The sequence below is a fragment of the Tenrec ecaudatus genome, chromosome 13, assembly GCF_050624435.1.
Source record: "Tenrec ecaudatus isolate mTenEca1 chromosome 13, mTenEca1.hap1, whole genome shotgun sequence".
Lineage (NCBI taxonomy): Eukaryota > Metazoa > Chordata > Mammalia > Afrosoricida > Tenrecidae > Tenrec > Tenrec ecaudatus.
In genome coordinates, this window is record NC_134542.1 from 22,857,834 (window position 1) to 22,876,388 (window position 18,555).

At 47.2% G+C, this 18,555-nt stretch overlaps 1 long non-coding RNA gene across 3 annotated transcripts; it reads left to right on the forward strand.

Moving 5' to 3' along the window:
* The first annotated feature begins 902 nt into the window (after positions 1-902).
* On the forward strand, positions 903-18,331 carry LOC142423870 (uncharacterized). Of its 3 annotated transcripts, XR_012779353.1 has the most exons (5): positions 903-972; positions 3,203-3,316; positions 8,339-8,528; positions 11,377-17,564; positions 17,664-18,331. It is a non-coding gene; the product is annotated as an uncharacterized LOC142423870 (long non-coding RNA). The 3 variants fall into 3 exon arrangements; XR_012779351.1 differs by having other exon boundaries at positions 11,377-18,331; XR_012779352.1 differs by lacking the exon at positions 903-972 and adding an exon at positions 999-1,597 and having other exon boundaries at positions 11,377-18,331.
* The last annotated feature ends 224 nt before the right edge of the window (positions 18,332-18,555 follow it).

The window sequence follows — 18,555 nt, forward strand, 5'->3', positions numbered from 1 at the left end:
GTTCAGTAACGATTCTCCCCCTCCTCTTCCCTTTACATTCAATTCTCTACTATCTGCTAGCAGGCATTTGGCTACTTAAAAGGGTGGCTATGCAAGCCCCTTAGGGGTGCTTTGAGGAAGAAAGGCTTAGTGATCTACTTCTGGCATTTCTGCTCTAAGACCCCTGAGGTCCGCTTGCCTTGGAGGGCAGCTGACTCTAGCTTTAATATTCCTTTCTCCCCGTTCCAATGATGGAGAGAGCGACAGCATTTCATGGATTTGACTTTTCCAGTTCGGTCAAAGGTTTGTGAACCCCGGACCCTTTTCGGTCACCTGTCAACTTGCGGGTCTTTTGATGCAGAAAACAGCGGTTTCTACAAATCCCCACCCTCAAAATGACAAGGCTGCAGGTGGACGTTTCCTTTGTTTTTTGAAAGCCACATTTCCTTTGCCAGGGGGCCGTCTTTAGAACATCTACTTAGGCTGGTCTTCTGTATCAACGCCACCGATCGCCTTCCAAAGGAGAAGCCCTCCAAATGACAGTGTTGTTAGATCGTTAGGCCTGCCCAGTACCTGCCCCGCTGGCTTCTGTACTTGCAGAAGCCGTTCCCACTGCAAAGAATGCCCCGCCCACTTTTGTTGCCTAGGAAACGATTACCGTTCTTAGGACTTGGTTCTATGCCCGCTGCCTTTGCCAAGTCTTTCCTTATCCTCCCTTTTACGGATTGTACTGGGACAGTCTTGCGAGGACTCCCTGGATTCAGATACATCTCAACAAGCGCTCCGGCTTCAGGGCTTAGGTACCCCAATCGCACAGAGAAGAGCTTCCTTTGGAGTAGCGCAGCGCAGGGCATCTGCGCGTGCTCACAGCCCCAGAGCAGCCGGAGAAGAACTGTTTCCGGCGCAACCGGAAGGCGGTGCAGCAGGTTCCGCCCCGGAAGAGGCGGTCCTAGACGACCGCGGACCGGTACCATGGCGCGGTCCTGGAATAAGGTAGCGGGAACTGTCCTCTAGGCCATTGAAGAGAAGAGTCGTGGGGTCCCCATGGCGATGCTAAGGAGTCGTGGGGAGGGGAGAGCTTCGGTGGCGGGCTGGGACGCGAGCGTACGGAGCGAAGGGTGCTTTGGTGGCGGGTTTGACTTCCTGGGACTCAAACTGGCGCCTCGCGCAGGCTCCACCCACGCCCGTCCGGCCCCGCTCCCGCGCTCTCCTGCTGTTGCTTCGCCTAACCCTGCCCCGGTCCTCGTGAGCCCGGGCGTTTCAACCCTCTGAGAATGGGGTTGATCACAGTGATAAGCACCTACCCTACACTTGTCGACAGGGACAGAGGGACTCCTGGGAGCCATATGGCAGCTACACACTAGCCTTCATACTAGGGTCCGCCTCGGAGTTGTCCTCCCCCCAGATCCAAACTATTCCTGCCCCATTTAATCCTCCCAACAACCACGCGAGGCAGGAACTATTATTACCCCCGTGGCGTAGAGAAGTGATAACAGTACAAACAGCCCCGAACCCACTGCCGTCCAGTAGATTCCGGCTCCACAGCAACCTTGTCTGGGTTTCCGAAACGACGTAAATCTTGACGGGAACAGATAGCCCTTTTCTCCCTCAACTGCTGGTGAGTTTGAACCACTGACCTTCTGGTTGGTGTCCCAATTCCTCATACGCAGCGCTCCCAAGGTTCTTTTAAAAAGATTTTTTTTTAAGTTGTAATGGTTTCTAGGGTGAGGTGTGGTTCTAAGGAGCCAATCCATCACTAAACCAGTTTCTGGAGTGTGCGGTAGACTAAAGCTTTACCCTAAGCCCCTGGTATACAGCTAAGCAAGATTGGAATTTCAGCAGCTGATTGTGAGTCTTAACTCCCCAGTGGGAAATGGTGATTAAAAAAGGGAGCTCAATTCAGAGGGTGTGCTGCCGGTTGGAACCACAGGCCCTGGCCTATGCGACATGGAGCACATTAGACATTTCCGGTAAAGCAAAGAGCGTGTCCACATCTCTCACCAACTCTGGGGAACCTCAAAGAAATATAATTAAGGCTTTCAAAATTCACTGGTGTAACCAATTAAAAATAATGGATGCATGTAGAATGGATGCGGTTTTTTTTCAAGTTTATTTTAAAATCATAGAAATCAAGTTACACCAGAACTATTTAAAAAAGTCTTACACTTTAAACTCAGATCAGTAAAGTTGTTGGCACCTTTTACTCAAATGAATAAACCATTGAAATGTTAAAAAAAAAATGTTTATAGATTGGTGAGAATGTCCCTCCCTGCTATTCCTCTGGTTTCAGCTGCTGGGAAAGTTGGTCGCTTCAGTGGCACAGCTGTTTGTGGCAGGTGGACTGAAAGCCACATTCCAAACAAAAACCTAAGTCATCAAGTCAGTGCCAATTCATAGCTCCTTGGGAGGCAGTGTACAACTGCTCTTATGATTTTCCAAGACTATCACTCTTTTAGGGGAGTAGAAAGCCTCATTTTCCTATCTTAAAGCAGCTGGTAGTTTAGAACTGCTGACCTGGTGGTTAGGATCTCAGTTTGTAGCCCCTTATGCCATCAGAGCTCCATCATTCATCCACGTGCACTACTTCTTCACAGAAATGACAGCTTGCTGTGTTACCTAGTATCCTTATATTTTGGTTTTGATTCTTAAGGTTATCAGAGAGGAGCCTGAGGTCTTATTGAGTCCATTTTCTGCTTCCAGACAAGAAGTTCTACACTGTGAAAGCCTTTGATGCCATTTTTTGGGATAATTGCTCTTGCTAAATGAGTGTTAGTCTTAGAGTTTTCTGATTTAAAATAGATTCTTGTAAGAATATGTAAGTAAATGCATCAGCGCTTATTGGGCTCCACTAGGCTGGGTTTGAATATAGCCCTCTGGTGGGGTTCAGGTCTGCTCCCTGAGTTAATGCTGAAGTCGGAATGGCAGCAGCGACCTGGAGCATGCATCACTTCTGACAAAACAGTGTTGTTGTTTTTTTTTTGTTTTGTTTTTTAAAGAACGTGTTTCATCTTTGGAAAGCGTAGGGGCTATAGGACAATTCTCCATAGGGGAAATTTGGACACCACATATATGTGCTTTATATACACCCACACACACATCACCTGGCCCTGGACATCTATCCCAAGTTTATGAGTGAGCTAAGCAGTGGACACGTCTCTTCTGTGTCTTGTCCTATCCCCATTACTAATATTTTCTCAAGTGCTCTCTGGGGTATTGTTTCTAGGCAGCTGTTGTGCTATGCATGGATGTGGGCTTTGCCTTGAGTAACTCTTTTCCTGGGGAGGAGTCGCCATTTGAACAAGCCAAGAAGGTGATGAGCATGTTTGTGCAGCGACAGGTAAGTTTCAGATTGGCGTTGAGCATGCTTTTACTGCCTTTGGCCTGCATTCCACCTGCTAAAGCGAGCTTCTGGCCTGCTGAGCAGGACCGGCCTCAGTGTTTTGGGGAGCCTGGAGAGCTTTCTTACATAACCTCACACAAGTAGAGCTGTAATTAAGAGTCTGATGTTTGTCCCTTCCCCTCTTCTGACTCATCCACTGGGTAGTACAGTTATTATTAGCAACCGTGCAATATACGTAAGCTTTAAAAGTACCATCTCCGGAGCCAGTTGAATGGAGTTTGAGTCCAAGCGCCTAGCTACTTACCCTGAGCAGCCCTTCTACTTTGTGCCTATTCTACTTATAATAAACCACACCAACACTTCATGTCTTAAAATAACAGCTTTGTCTTTTGAATCCTTTCTAAAAGTTCTGTGGGACAGCTGGGCTCGGGTGACTGGTAGTTTTCCCTGGACTTGTCATACAGGTGTAGTTAGACAGTGGCTGGGGCTCGAGGCATCTAAAGATTTAACCAGGCTGGATGTCCAAGATGCCTCACTCGTGGCTGGTAGTCGATGCCTCTTGTCAGGGGTAAGCTCAGCTGGAGCCATCCACTGGAGATCACCTACATGTGGCCTCTCCTTGTGGTTTGACATTCTCAGTAGGGTGCCTGGTTCTGAGAGAATGTGTCCCAAGAGTGAGCATTTTATGAGAGTTGAAGGACTGACTTCATGTCCTACCTACACAGACTTTACCTAGACGATGACCAGATCAATAAATGAGAGCTTTTCTTAAACAGGGAACTCTAGTCATACAGTGGAGTGGGGTTGAGAGACCTACATTTGTGGTAGAGAGAATTTTCATCCTGTGTGTTTTCATTTACATATATGTTCATGTTTATTTTGATTTTCCTCCCCAGAGAATAAAAATGTTACTACTTTAGGAACTTCGTACTTTAGAAGTACACACAGGTAAATTGTCATTTGCTAAGTTTGCCATAGAGGCCATGGGTGACCTTTGTTTACACCAGGGAGGGACACTCCAACTCACCAGCCCAAGGTCTGTTGTCCCCCACCAACCACCATTACTCCCATAAGGCTCAACTGTGCTGCTGGATCCAATGTACTTCTCTGCCGGATTCAGTGACAGCCATATTGCAGTCACCACGCTGAACTCGGAGTACTCACGATTTTAGGAACTCACTAGACAATTGACCACGTGAACACAATCCAGGATCAGAAAAAAATGAAGGATATAGAGTTTTTGTCAACAGCAGCATCTCTTCTTCAGCCAGCAGCCAAGTCTCTCTAGTCCTCAGTCTCTCAGCCCTTGGCCTCTGCCTCCACCGGCGAGGAAGCCATCCCTGCCTCACAGCCAATCGTCTCACTGCTTCTCTGCTCTGCCTCCTGGTCTTCTTCCCTCAGTTTGTGGTCTTGGGGAGGCATGGCCTCTGCTACCTCTGCCCCTGCATGAGGGGAGCATCTTGACCGTGTTCCCCAGTGATTCTTCTTCCTTGATGGTCTGGTGATGCCTTCCCTGCTTGCTTCCCAGAGGACCCATCTACCAGAGGAATAGCTTTGCTGGCGGCGTGGTTGACACCTCCATGGTGACTTAGTTCACACCCTCCCACCTTCATCCTGTCCTTGGGCTTACAGAACTCCCTCCACAGTGAGACTGTAACCAAACTCACTGCCGTCACGTCAGTCACTCACAGAGACCCTGTAGGGCAGAGTCCAGCGGTCCTCCCTGTTTGCTAAAAAATGGTCAGTCTCATCTTTCACCCATGGAGCGGCTGGTGGGTTCGAAACACTGACCTGGAGGTTAGCAGCTCAATGTGAGGTTAGTAGCTCAATGTCTAACCTAATTGGCCACCAACACTCCAGAACACAAAGTTAGAGGATAGAAATTACATAAGGCATTATGACTAGACCGGTCATATGAACTATATGGGCATACTTAGAAGTGAGGTGCTCAGATTTGGGACGGGAGGAGACAGGCTTTTCCAAATGTGTTAGCGTCCCCGTCCCCTGCAGCGAACTTGACTCTGCTCGTCAGGTACTTCCTTTCCTTCGCTATACCCGCCCTGACTGAAAGTTCTTTTCCCAACATGAACCCTTCCTGCTGCTTCTGAAACCGGTTTCTTCTTGTCCTGTGTTTGGTGACATCAGAGTGATGATAGAGGATGTTGAATTATTTAAGTCTTTTGTGGACACTCGGTTTTCAAGTTGAAGGCTCTATGGAGAAGCCACTAGCCCAGTGGGGTGAGCCTCGGGCTCCTTCAACATGCCTGCGGTGGGGAGGGAGGCCCTCTCTTGCATGTATGTCCCTGCTAGGCCTTCTGACAGGGCCTCTCCTTTCTGCAGAGCTGTAGGAAAATGGTTCAGAATAGCCCATCCAACTGGACCCTGTTAAGCTCGGTACTTCAGAGAAATGAAGGGCTTTTAAAAGAGACTTCTCTTACTGAGGTGGGGTTTCCTCAGCACTTCAGACCCTCAGCTGGAGCTTCTGCTCCCTCTCCGTAGTCTCAGGACGCCTTCCCATGATTGGAGCACGCTGCCCTTCTGTCAGTGTTAGTTTCAAGGACTACTGTAAGGCGCTGAAGAAGACACCTCGGTCTTCCTTCGCCTGCTGTGTGACCATGTGTAATCTGTCCCTGGATCCTGATCCGCCCTCCTGTGTGGCACACCTCCAGCATGCCGACCACTTGTTGGTCTCCTTGTTGTAGGCAAACAATCTAACGGATGCCAAATTGTTCTCCAAGTTCTCTAAGTAATACTGGCAGTCCCACGAAGGGCCGTGTTCTCAGCGGGCTTGTTCCTCGCACATGGATCTTCATTTCACCTCCCGATGACTGAGGACGTGCATCTCTGTTCTGTGTGGTGAGAGGAAAGCTGTGTACATCCTTCTTTCATGATAGCGTACTGGCAGTTTCCTTTTTCATGCCTGTCTGCTCTTGTTCCTGGTGGTTGCTGTGGAGACAGCTTGAACTGAGGCAGTGTGCCACCCCCTGCTCTTTGGAGCTCTGTGTCTGGTGTGTGCTGAAGGTGATGGAAATGGGCCAGGCTCCGTACCAACCCCACCCAGTCTGGATATCAGGAGTCAGCTCCCACTCAGGATGAGGCCACGTGTCCCAGAGCACAACTGTGCATGGCAGTGGCTTCCCAGGACTAGAACTGCAGAAGGAGCTTCCCCAGCCCTTCCTGCCAGGGCACCTCAGGGTGAACTTGAACTACCACCTCTGCAGTTGGCAGCTGAGCGTGTAGGACGTTCAGAACAAATGTAAACCGAAGACCTTCTTAGTAGCAAGTGAAGTAGTGGAGAAATCATATCCAGAAATGGAGAAATCGCCTTGCGAATAACCGTCCATGTAAAGGTGGCCAACCAGGTACTTTTGGTGTACTGAAATGAGTGCTGAATTTAGCCTGAAAGGTTTTCAGGGCAAAGTAGGGAAGGTGACACATTTGAAAGCACCTGGCACTCACATCAGAGGACAGTGCTTTTATTGTCGGGTATTAGTGTGTGGCTTTTACAAGATGATTTCATCTCTGCAGAGAATTGAGATGCAAACCCCTGTCCACCTAATATGCAAGGATTAAGTGAGATTGCCTACCTGAAAACATTTCTAAAGTGCCATATATAATGATGCTGTACTACAGAGCTGTTTTATTTTTTAATTTCAGTATTGATTATGGATTATTCCCGTGACTGGTAATCCCAATTTATTTCTAGTCTCATTTCAGCCAAGCACTGGAGCGAGACACAAAAGTGAAACTGGGCTTTCCCCCTTTCTAGCAACTAACTGACAGCTGCACAGGCATCCTGTACCCACAGCAATCAGGGTCCTTTGGGTTTAAGCATTTCGCACACGCTGTCACTGAGTCGTTGAACGATGACCTTCAAGGATCGCAGCAGATGGGTGTTTATTTACTTAGCTTGTCTGCTGAGAAGAGCTCTCAGTCTTCTTAGAGGCGTCCTTTCCTGAAATCTAAACTGGGAGCTCAGGTGAGGGCGGTCATCTTCCGGGAGAGCTGGCCCAAAGCCAGGTTCAACAAGTGGTAGGACATCCAGCCCATATTAGGCTAGTTAAGCTCGGTCTCTCTCTCTCTCTCTCTCTCTCTCTCTCTCTCTCTCTCTCTCTCTCTCTCTCTCTCTCTCTCTCTCTCTCTCTCTCTCCCTCCCTCTCTCTCTCTCTCTCTCTCTCTCTCCCTCTCTCTCCCTCTCTCTCCCTCTCTCTCTCTTTCTCTCTCTCTCCCCCTCCCTCCCTCCCTCCTTCTCCCTCTCCCTCTCTCCCTCCTTCCCTCCTTCCCTCCTTCTCCCTCTCCCTCTCCCCCTCCCCCTCCCTCTCCCCCTCCCTCTCCCCCTCCCTCCCTCTCCCCCTCCCTCTCTCCCTCCCTCTCTCCCTCCCTCTCTCCCTCCCTCCCTCTCTCCTTCTCCCTCCTTCCCTCCTTCCCCCTCTCCCTCCCTCCCTCTCTCCCTCTCTCCCCTCTCTCCCTCTCTCCCTGTCTTCCCTCTCCCCTCTCCCCTCTCCCCTCTCCCTTCTCCTCTCTCTCCTCCCCTCTCTTTCTCTGTTCTCCCTCCTCTGTGTGTGTGTGGGGGGGAGGGGTGATTTGATGGTTAAGGGTGCTGCCTCAGTGGAGTTGGACTAGATGGAGCTTGAGTGCTCAGAGGCCAGGTGGAGGATGCTAGCCTGGGAGAGTGAAGCAACATAAGGACTAGGTAAGGTGAGATGAGACAGGCACCACCATAGGAGACCTGGCTACAGTAGTCCAGTACCATTTGCCAGCTTAGAAAGCTGAAGCTCATGGCGGTTGACTGGCAGGCCTGTTTTCACTTAGCTAATGAGTGACCCCTGCTGCTTTGACCTGAGAATGTATCCCCTAAACTCAGCAGTTCTCAACCCGTGGGTCACAACCACTTTGGGGGTTGAACGACTTTCACAGAGGTCGCCCGATTCATAACGGTAGCAGAATTACAGTTAGGAAGTAGCAACAAAAAAAGTGGAGAACCACAGCTCTAAACTATTGCTGATCCTTTGTTGATAGTTTGCCCTTCTCGGTGGAGAAGGACTGGAGCTGGGGACAGAGGAGACAGCAGCTTGAACTCGGACCACAACAGACCCGCCTTTCCTCCAAAAGGAATGACGGAGCAGCAAAAGGAAGGCATTAAGGTGGTGAAACAGGTGATGCTGGCTTTAGAAGGTGAAGATGGGCTGGATGAAATCTATTCCTTCAGGTAAGACGGAACACGTGGCTCAGCACTTCTCAGTCGCTTCCACGTCCATCTCTCTAGACCCAGGCTCTCACTAACGTTGTCTGGGCCACTCCTTTGACTTAGCAGTTAATACTGAGTCTCTAAAGAAATGCTGCGTCAGCCCTTCTCTCCTGCCTGGGAGACATCGGTGGGCTTGGAGGAACATATCGCACTTCCCCCCAGGACTTCTGTCAGTGAAGTGTGGGAATAGACAGGCACCCAAGGTCATTTAACAAAGCCAGTTTAAAAGTTGAAGTCTAGGCATGCCTCCTTTTAAGCACTTCACCGATGTTGGCTTTTTATTTTTACAAACTGAGGACTGTGGCAAGTGTGTCCACTCCATTTCCAATAGCTCTGCTCCCTTTGTGTCTCGGTGTCACATTTTGGTTGTTCTCACACGATTTCACGTGTGCTGGTATTGCTGTTGTATACTTAGTAGACTACAGTGTCCTATAAACATAACTTTGTATGCACTGGAAACCAAAAAATGCTCGTGACTCAGTTCATTGCAATAGTCACTTTATTGTGCGGGATGTGCATTCATTTTGAGACTGCCAGAGAGCATGCACTGGGGAACCTGCTTTGGTGAAAGCTGCAGCCCTGAGCGGGCAGTGGGACTGGTGCCGCTTCAGATCCGGAGGGTGTTGTCCGTTGATGCTCGTGAGTCAATTCAACTCACCAGTAAATCCAGTGCAGCTTCCAGCATACTTCTTGAAGTAAGATTTCAATGATTAGAACCTTTTTGAGTAGCCATCGTGGCATAGGGGGTTATTCGTTGAACTGCTAACTACAAGGTCAGCAGTTCTAAACCATCAGGGGCTCTGTGGGAGAAGAAAGGCATTCTACTCCCATAGGGTCACTGTGAGTCAGAATGGATTCGATGGCAGTGAGTTAGTGTTTGTTCGTTTGTCGTTTGAGTATATATCTGTTCTAGTTTGTGTTTTGGAAATGGAATTTTAATTTTACAAGGAGCTACCAAAGCAAGGGCTCAACGAAAAATACCAGAAAATGTTGCTTTTCGATGTTGCAACGATGTGTTTCAAAGTTATTTCTCTTTCAAATTTGTACTTGACTTAAGCTAACGTGAGGTTATATACCTTAAAGAAATTTATTAACTGATATGACCATGTATTGACTGATAGTAAAAATCATAGGCCAATACAAATTACTCTTAGAAGCTTGTTTCTTTCTATAGTATCTCAACCAAACCCACCACCATTGAGTTGTTGCTGAATCAGAGAGACCCTATAGGACAGGGTGCAATTGCCCTGTGAGGTTCTGAGACTGCAATTGTTCACAGAAGTAGAAAGGCCCCAACTTTCTCCTGAGGAGTGACTGGTGGTTTCGAACTGCAGACCTGGCAGATCACAACCCACCAGGTAACCACTGTCATAAAAACCACTGTCATAAAAACAGCTACATTAATAAGTATTGTCTTAGCAGTTGTAGCTATTTTAGTTTTAAGTCTGCTCTGATGGTGGACAAGAACTATCCTGCCATTAGCTACACATTCCTATCAAGATTAAATCTAATTAAAATGGAATAGATGAACAGTTTAGTCCCTTAGTTATAGTAGCTACATTTCAAGTGCCCATGGCCACAGGTGGCTTGTAGCTTACCATATTCAACAGGCATGGTTAGAAGCAGTTTTATTGTTGCAGAAAATTATGTTACCTGACTTGTACTTGGGAAATTCAAAGGTACCGTAGAAGTGACTCAGTTGTTCTTGGATGTGACACGATGAGCTCCCTCAGAAACAGAATGCAGACCTGCTGGTGGCTTTAGACCTGAAGGCTACTTGGGCTGGTCATGTTGTCTGAGGTTGTGGACCTGGTTCCGAGCCAGCCTGCCTGCAGAAAGTCAAAGCCAGTATGCACTGTGCACTTTGGGAGAATACCTGCTAGTGCTGCAACGTCGGTCTGGAAATTGAGAGCTCGGGGGCCTCTCTGGATAACACCAGGCCGCTCTCTTGTCCTCATTGTAGAACCCCTCTCAGTTTGTACCAACGGGAGAAACCAGCGAGTCTAGATGGCGTGCTGGGAGGGTGGCTTGTCATTAGCTCTTGTGTTCCTTATTCCAGTGAAGCTCACAAATTCTGTCTTATCTTCTCTAGTCTTGATTGTGCTTGGTTAGAGCCCAGATTTTTTTTTCTTACTTTAAAAGACTTGGATTTTATTAAATTTCAGCTTAGATAAGACCTAAAGAGGCTGAATGCCGATTCAAAGAAATGTCTACTTCTGTTTTGAAACCCTTCTTCCAATTAGAGCATTTCCTCTTATCAGGAGCAAGAGCTAATAACCAAGTAGCTTCCCTTTTATCTAATAAGCCAATCCAAGTCCAGTCAAAGTCATTCATCTCAAAATGACCTGCAAATAGGAAGTTAGGAGTGGTATTGCCCTTGTTTCTCTGAGTAAAGGGGCCCCGGCAGGGCGGTTGCTCACTGTTCAAACCCACCAGCCGTTCCAAGGGGACAGAGGAGCCTTTCTACTCCTGGGCCTGTGCACGAGCCCTGACAGCCCTCGGCAGCGAGCTGTCTCTGAGTCAGAAGCAGCTCGGTGATGATGGGAGGCTTGGGTTGGGGAGCCAGTGGCTGCAAACCTTGAGCCAGTGTCTTAGCCAGTCCCAAGCAGTTACCAGGTGAGAGACATCAGGCAAAGTCACTGCACTGGAGCAGAATGGAAACTGGGCTTGGTTCACATGTTTCGTTTTAACTGGACTGTTAGTTCCTCGGGTGGAGCTCAAGTAAAAAAAAAGAAAAAGATTTGATCGTCTTCAGAGTTGATCAAGTGAAGTAGCACTCTCTACATCGTGTTTCCTTTCTTTTCCCCAGTATGAAATCTTCTAAAGTTACAGGCCCAGCAGCTCAGGCTAAGTGCCAGCTTTCTGCCCACCATGAGGACGGCACTGTGACTGCAGAGAGAAATCAGGAGAAAACAACTCAGGAATACACTTGCTCTTAGCCAAAAGGCCGAGAAGCAATACAAGTCAGGAATAAATGGGAGAAAGTGATACCTTAGAGCAAAATTACTAGAAATCCTCTTGAAATAATCAAAAAGCATCGCCACCAAAACCAGAGGAGCACTCACACTAGTTAATTGGACCTTGCGACAACCGGGAAATCTGGAATTTCCTACAAGCATGGAAATGCCTGCGGCCTGAGGCCTACCTGGATGTGAGCAATAGATTTGAAGTGCTTTAAAAAGCAGTTTTCAAGAGACTCAGGCTCATGGACATAAAGAAGCAGTGGTGACAACGTCAAGACACGTGGACAAGTTGTCAGGATGATACCGAACTCTTCATGAGGCCAACCAACATCCTCTGTGGTCTCCTCGTGAAGGTGCCTCCCGCAGCCTCCTGGGGTCCAAACGGAAGGGGCCCACGTGGGTCTTCCTTGCACAGACTGGACTCACGTGCTGTGGACCAGCTGCAGGCCACACCCTGCCTGTTCAGGATCCTCAAGAGTCTGGATGGGGCCTGTGGACCTTGAGTCCTCCATGGTCATCTTCATTCCACTGTCCTGTGTTTCTCCCAGAAATCCCCGTACCCAGCCACTCTTTTCTACCTCTGACTGCTTCAAACTAACCCAGGTGAAATCACTGGTCTAGTGGAGGTGCCTGGTGGCTTAGTTGTTAGCAGTTCAAAAGCAACAGCTCCTTTGAAGGAAAATGCTGAGGCTTTCTACTCCTAAAAGGTACGTGTCAGAAACCCAAAAGGGCAATTCTTCCCTGTCTTATTGAGTCATAATTGACTCAGTGGCAGCTAGTATAGAGTGCTTCATGCCCATAAAAACTTTTGCTTCTAAGGAACATTCTGGGTCTACTTGTTCCAAGCCAAATTTGTTCATTCTTCTGGCAGTTTATGGTGTATTTAATATTCTTTGCCAACACAATAATTCAAAACATCACTATCTTGATCGCTTTTATTCATTGTCCAGCTTTCACATGCATATGAGACCATTGAAGATACCATGGCTCAGGCCAAGAACCCCTTTGTCCTCACAAACATATTTACTTAAGAGAGTTGGTGTTTCTAGTGAATATTAGAGTTTTGAATAGCGCTGCCATAGGTTGGTACCTATCCTTGGCTGCCCTGCAGCAGGAGTTCATGTCCTCAGGTCTGCTTGCCAGGGAGTTGGTGAACCTTCAGTGTTAAGAGCAAACTCATTTATGAATGTGCTTTCATTATAGCCTCTTCTTTAAAAATCATTTTATTGGGGCTCGTACAACTCTTATCACAATCCATGTATCATTTGAGTCAGGCAGGTTTGTACATATGTTGCCCTGTCAGGGTAGCCTGCCCCTAACAAATCATTACAGGTCCGATAGGCGCAATTGTACAGCAATAATAAGTAAAGATTATAGTAAAGGCATAGAGGATAGAAGAGATAGAAGAGAGATTGAAATAATGGAGTCAGACACATTTCATGGTAGCATGCTCACCTCAGCACCTCTTGGTGGTACAGGGCAAGGGAGAGAGAGCAGGAGCGAGATTTATTGCTATCCAAGTCTTATATATCTTTTGGGGATGCGCAGGCTCCCTAATACAGGTAAAGACATACGTCACAGGAAAGGATCGTATTATAGGTAGTACAGTAATGAGAGGGAGGACAATCTAGGGCTATGCACGCATCAAGAAGGGGAGGGATTGGGGTATACATGTGACAAGATGAGCAGATTCTAGATTCAGGATGGCAGCCTAACTTTGGATGTCACTGAGCAGGTTTGACCTGTTCTCTGGCTCTCCATGGAAACATCAGTAGGGTGGGAACCCCACCTACAGTGGACCAGACTGATGACTGAAGCCTTCTGAGAGAAGTAATCCATTGTCCTAACAACAGGGAGTGGTCTCCACCTGTGGTGGGACCAGACACTAGTCTGAAGGCTGAATGCTTCTGACCTCCCGCCATGTGCTGGCAAATAGCCTCTAATGCCTGGCATATCTGTGGGGGAGACAATGCTAGGGAAAAGTCTTTTTTATATCTCACATTGCCTTATTATTTTCTAGACATTTCCTTCCTACTGAGCCCTTGGTATCAGCTCCTCCCCACCTCTCCCGCACCTTCCTAACCCCTGATAGATTGTACTTTGTTCTTATTTTCACCTCTCACACCAACGGCTGTCTCCCTTCCCCCATGTTTTCTGTGTTCTTCCCCCTGTAGAGGGTGTACGGTTGATGTGTCAATCATTGCGATCGGTTCCCCCTTTCTCCCTTCCTCTTCTCCTCTTCCCCCTTCCCTTCTGGTATCACTATTCCCACTCCTGTTCCTGGATTCTGTATGTCGTGAGCTCCCATCCCTTTCTATACCTGTGTACATGTTCTGGTCCAAGCTGAATTGGGAAGCAGCACTGGGGTCATGGTAGTGGGGGGGAGGTGGGAGGAGGGCTGTGAGGAAGCCTCCAGGAACCAGAGAAATATAGTGTGTTTCACTGATGCTTTACTGCACCCTGGTGACTCATCCCCTCCCTGTGGGCCCTCTGTGGGGAGATTGTTCCACTATCTACAGATGGGCTTTGGATCTCTGCTTCAGCCTCCCCCATTCTCAACAATGTTTTGTTTGTTATGTGTCTGCTGATGTCTATTACCCGGGCTCTGTAACTCCTCATGATCACACCAGAAGTGTCCTTCTTCCATGTGGACCTGTTGCTTCACAGCTGAATGGCGGCTTGTGTAACTTGAAGCCTTTAAGACCCCAGTTGCTATATCTCTTCATAGCTGGCACCACCCGCCCTCTTCACCACATTTGCTTATGCACCCGTTTTGTCTTCAGTGTGTGTGGGGTGGTGTGTGTGTGAACATCTCAGACTGCTGATTGGTTATAACATAGTGTTTTTTTTCTTGAGGGAGGGTGTGAGCAGAGGCCCAAAGTCCATCCCCTAACTCAGTGTAGTGCCGTATAAACATATGTACGTGAGCCAAGAAGAGGGTCTTTTGTGCTGAACAAAGTGTGAAAGGCCACCGTCTAAGTAGAAAATAACGCTTGAGTAGGGGAAGATAGAGATGCTTGTTTCCGCCTGACAGTAAAGTTACCCAACCCCTTCTCTCACCTCTGGCAGTTCTCCTGTACTCTGGTTCTTTCTCAACTTGTGGTTGTCATTTTCCTGCCGTCCCTTGTGGTCCCCTATGATCAGCAGCACCTCAGTTATTCTAGAAAGTAAGTGCATAATCCAGCACAAGTTAGCATTTTAAACTGTTGCTCTGGTTTTTTTTCTTTTTATTAATGTGAGAACCTGAAACAACTCTGTGTCTTTAAGAAAACTGAGGGACACCCGATGCCCTGTCCTTGCCACCTGACTATTGGTTCCAATTTATCCTTAAGGATTGTGGTTTATAAATCGGTAAGTGGTATACGCATTCTTAAAAAGGATTTTATGCTTAACAGTGATTGTCAATACAGGTGTGGATGACTGAGGACTGAAATTACTGCTTCCCTAAACTGCTCCCCTTGAATCTCTGTAACTTCCTTCGTAAAAGGTACCCCTGTAGGAGGTGTGTTGGTGGTACAGTGGTTAAGCGCTCACTCGCCATGCCACATGGGAGAGAGACGTGCCAGTCTGCGTCCATAAAGACTCGCAGCTTAGAACACCTGAGAGGAAGTGCTGCTCTGCTCTGCAGGGTCACGCTGGCCGGAAGTGACTCAGTGACTCACTGGCAACAATGGCTAAAGGGGACCCCAGGGATGAAAGGGTAAGAATTGTTTACAATAGTGTTTGAGTCCCCCTTCTCTTTTGCTCTGTAATGAATTAAGGATCATGAGTTTGGTGCTTTAAAAAAATAATTATTAAATAAATAGTTTGGAATACAATAAATCATGTTCTTGAAGTAGCATAGCAGAAATATAGATATATCAGTTTAAAAGTCCAGCATTTTCAAGACTCAGCCCCACCCACTTTCATTATTAAAGATTTGGTAACCTTATATATGAAATATCATAACATGGTGAGTTGCTACCAAGTGTCGCAGTCCAGCTGCAACAAAGTCCGGGGGTCCATCAAGGTGGATCATGGCGTTGATGAGTGGGAGACAGAAAGCACATGACTCAAAGGTTGCAGGTGAGCGTTCCAATTTTATTCATGCAAAGCTTCAACTTATATATTCTTATTCTTGGCTTAAAGCTTATGGCCTGAGATCATACATTAGGAAATTCTCAGGCCACAAGACCATGACAAGTTACATCAATCACATCATGATTCTTGGTTAAAAAGTAGTACGTCTTGAAACTTTCGCAACTACAAAGGTGATAGACATAAACTTTCTAACAATAACTGAGCACACTTCATCCAACTAGGTGCCTTGTTCTAACTATGAAATCAATAAAGCATTAATACATTTCATTATCAAAAATTACTTGACAAGCTTTGGCTGTTCTTTCTGTTGTTTCTTAGGCTGTTCCTCTAGGGCTTTCATTTCTTCTTCTTTCTTTTCCACTAAAGTCCCATAAATTGAACTCCCCAAAGTCTTCCTGTACCAAGGGATGAGTTGCCTCACAATAGGTAGCTTTGCTTCAGTGGACTTCAAATATCACGGAGGCACTCCTCTTGCTAACCTTTCCATAAAACTTAAACCACTAAAAGGAACTTATACACCTTCTTTGTTAACTATTCTTATGCCATTTTCATTACAAGCCCCTTTATGAGGTAAATCAGAACCAGGAACTCTATTTCTCTTTGGGTTATTTCCTGGAGGGGAATGCCATATATTACACCCTATGTGGTAACCAATATAAGGAGGGGGACAGACCGTGGGAAGAGGATGATAAACGTTTTTAGAGTCTTGCACAAAAGCTTCCAAACGAGCCTCTGAGATTTTCCTGGGTTTCGGTTGCAATAGCTCAGCCTGCTCAAGATCTAACATAAATTCCTTAAGGGGGGGTTTCTGGCTTCCAGTGACTAGAATACACTTTGTACAAAATCAGGACATGGATCTTTTAAAGCCATAGGAAGGGGAGTAACCTCAACTTCTGGGACATATTCCTTGGTTGACATAAGTTGTTTCCTAAAAGGGAAGTGATCAAAATTATCAAGAACCAGAGAGCAGCTACAATTATCAATAATGATATCAGGCCAATCATTTCAAAGGGTTCACAGAAGAGACTCTCTTTGGTGGAGCCTTCTTTGAATACTCCTCCTCCATGCGCTGACTTTGTCAAGGTCCATGGTTGCAAGTGGTCTCGGTAACCAAGAAATTACATTTTGTAATAGATGTATATTTGAACATACCATATATACTCGTGTATATGTGTTTTCCGATGGTCTTAGTTGACCCCTGTGAAAGGGTCGTTTGACCCCCAAAGGGTTTGCAACCCACAGGTAGACAACTGCTGCTCCATAGGGTCCCTCTCCAAATCGAAACATAAATGGTTAACTTAAAAGTGAAGCCCACAAGGTGGCAGCATGGGGAATTTTAGGAGAGTTTGTGTATGGTTAGCATGATATGGGAGAAACACAAGGTTGTCTATTTCCATAAAGAGACAGTCTCAGACACTCACCGGGGCGGTTCCATCGGTCCTATGGGGCCTCTAAGAGTCAGAATTGACTCGTCGTTAGTGAGGTTGGCTTAATATGTGTGGTATGTGACGCTGAGGACTAAGGTGCACCTGACCCAAGCCATAGTATTTTCAATCGCCTCATTTGCCTGTGAAAGTCGGACATTGAATAAGGAAGACCCAAGAAGCATCCATGCACTTGGATCATGGTGCTGGTGAACAATATTGAAAGTACCCTGGATGGCCAAAAGCAAAACACATCTGTCTTGGAAGAAGTACAGCCAGAATGCACCTAACAGGCACGGATGGAGAGACTTTCCCTCATGTCCTGTGCATGTGCTGTCAGGAGAGATCAATCATGCGCACTAAAGGGGGGAATAAAAGCGGAAGATGGATGGACATGATGGCTGCATTGATGGGCTCACACATGAGAACAGTGGTGCGAGGATGGCACAGCACCGGGCAGTGTTTCCTTCAGTCCTGCAGGGGCCGCTATGAGTCCAAACAGACTGGACGACACCTAGCAGCAGCAGCAGGTATGGTAGAACCTTTGCGGTTTACTTGGACTCTTTACTTGCTTAGAACTTGCGTGGAAAAGTTGCTGGGTTCTGTTCGTTTATCACTATGTTTTGCAGGAGGAAGAGCGATCTAAAGGAATGAAAATTGAAAACTGACAGCCATCGCTCTGCTCAAATGTTAACATTTAGTGTGGTAGGACCTGGGCCTGCATTTGGAGCCAGCATTTGGGGACTATGGGAGTTACATGATTTCATGTCAATTGAACTATATAGAAAAGTGCAGAGGCGGAGTTCAACCTGTCAATCTGGCCAAAGCCTGATGGTGCCTCCCTGTGGGCGTGGCCTTCTCCTGAGGAGGGCCCTGGGAACCTCCCCTGCTCTCTGCCTTCACCTTCCTGCTGACTGACCTTGGGTGCTGACAGAGCCCTGCAATCACCGACACTGGGTCCACGTGACTGCACCCACCAGCCTGTGATCTTCCTGCATTCTGCATCAGTTCACGTGGCTGTGTGAGTCTGAAGAGGAACTTATGGACAACTATCGGATTTATGGACTTGAGTTGGATTGGGCTGGGCTATTTTCTTGATATATAATTACTTCATGATATAAAGCTTTCTTGTACCTCTATGAGCATCTCTGGATGTTTCTCTAGTCAACCTGGCCTAGCACATCTGAGAAAATACGACTGACACTCATGTTGTTGGTCCATACCTAGAGTTGTCAATACGTGCTTTGTAATGTTTAAATGCAATGGGTGCTTAATAAACGTTTTTCAAACGGGCATACACTGAGTTGGCCATCGATATGCCCTTGTTGTAGGAGTGAGGCTATGTTTAGATTTGGGTGGATACAATGTGGAGGGCCATTGGGGAGACCACACTGCTAGAGGCTGTAGGGTGAGGCTTTTTCTAGGGGCGGGGAAACATCTCCATTCCAGATCAGACCCGAGTTGCTAAGGGTTGGGATGGTTCTGGGTCTGGAAAGCATGTTACAGCAGAGTAGTTAGGCA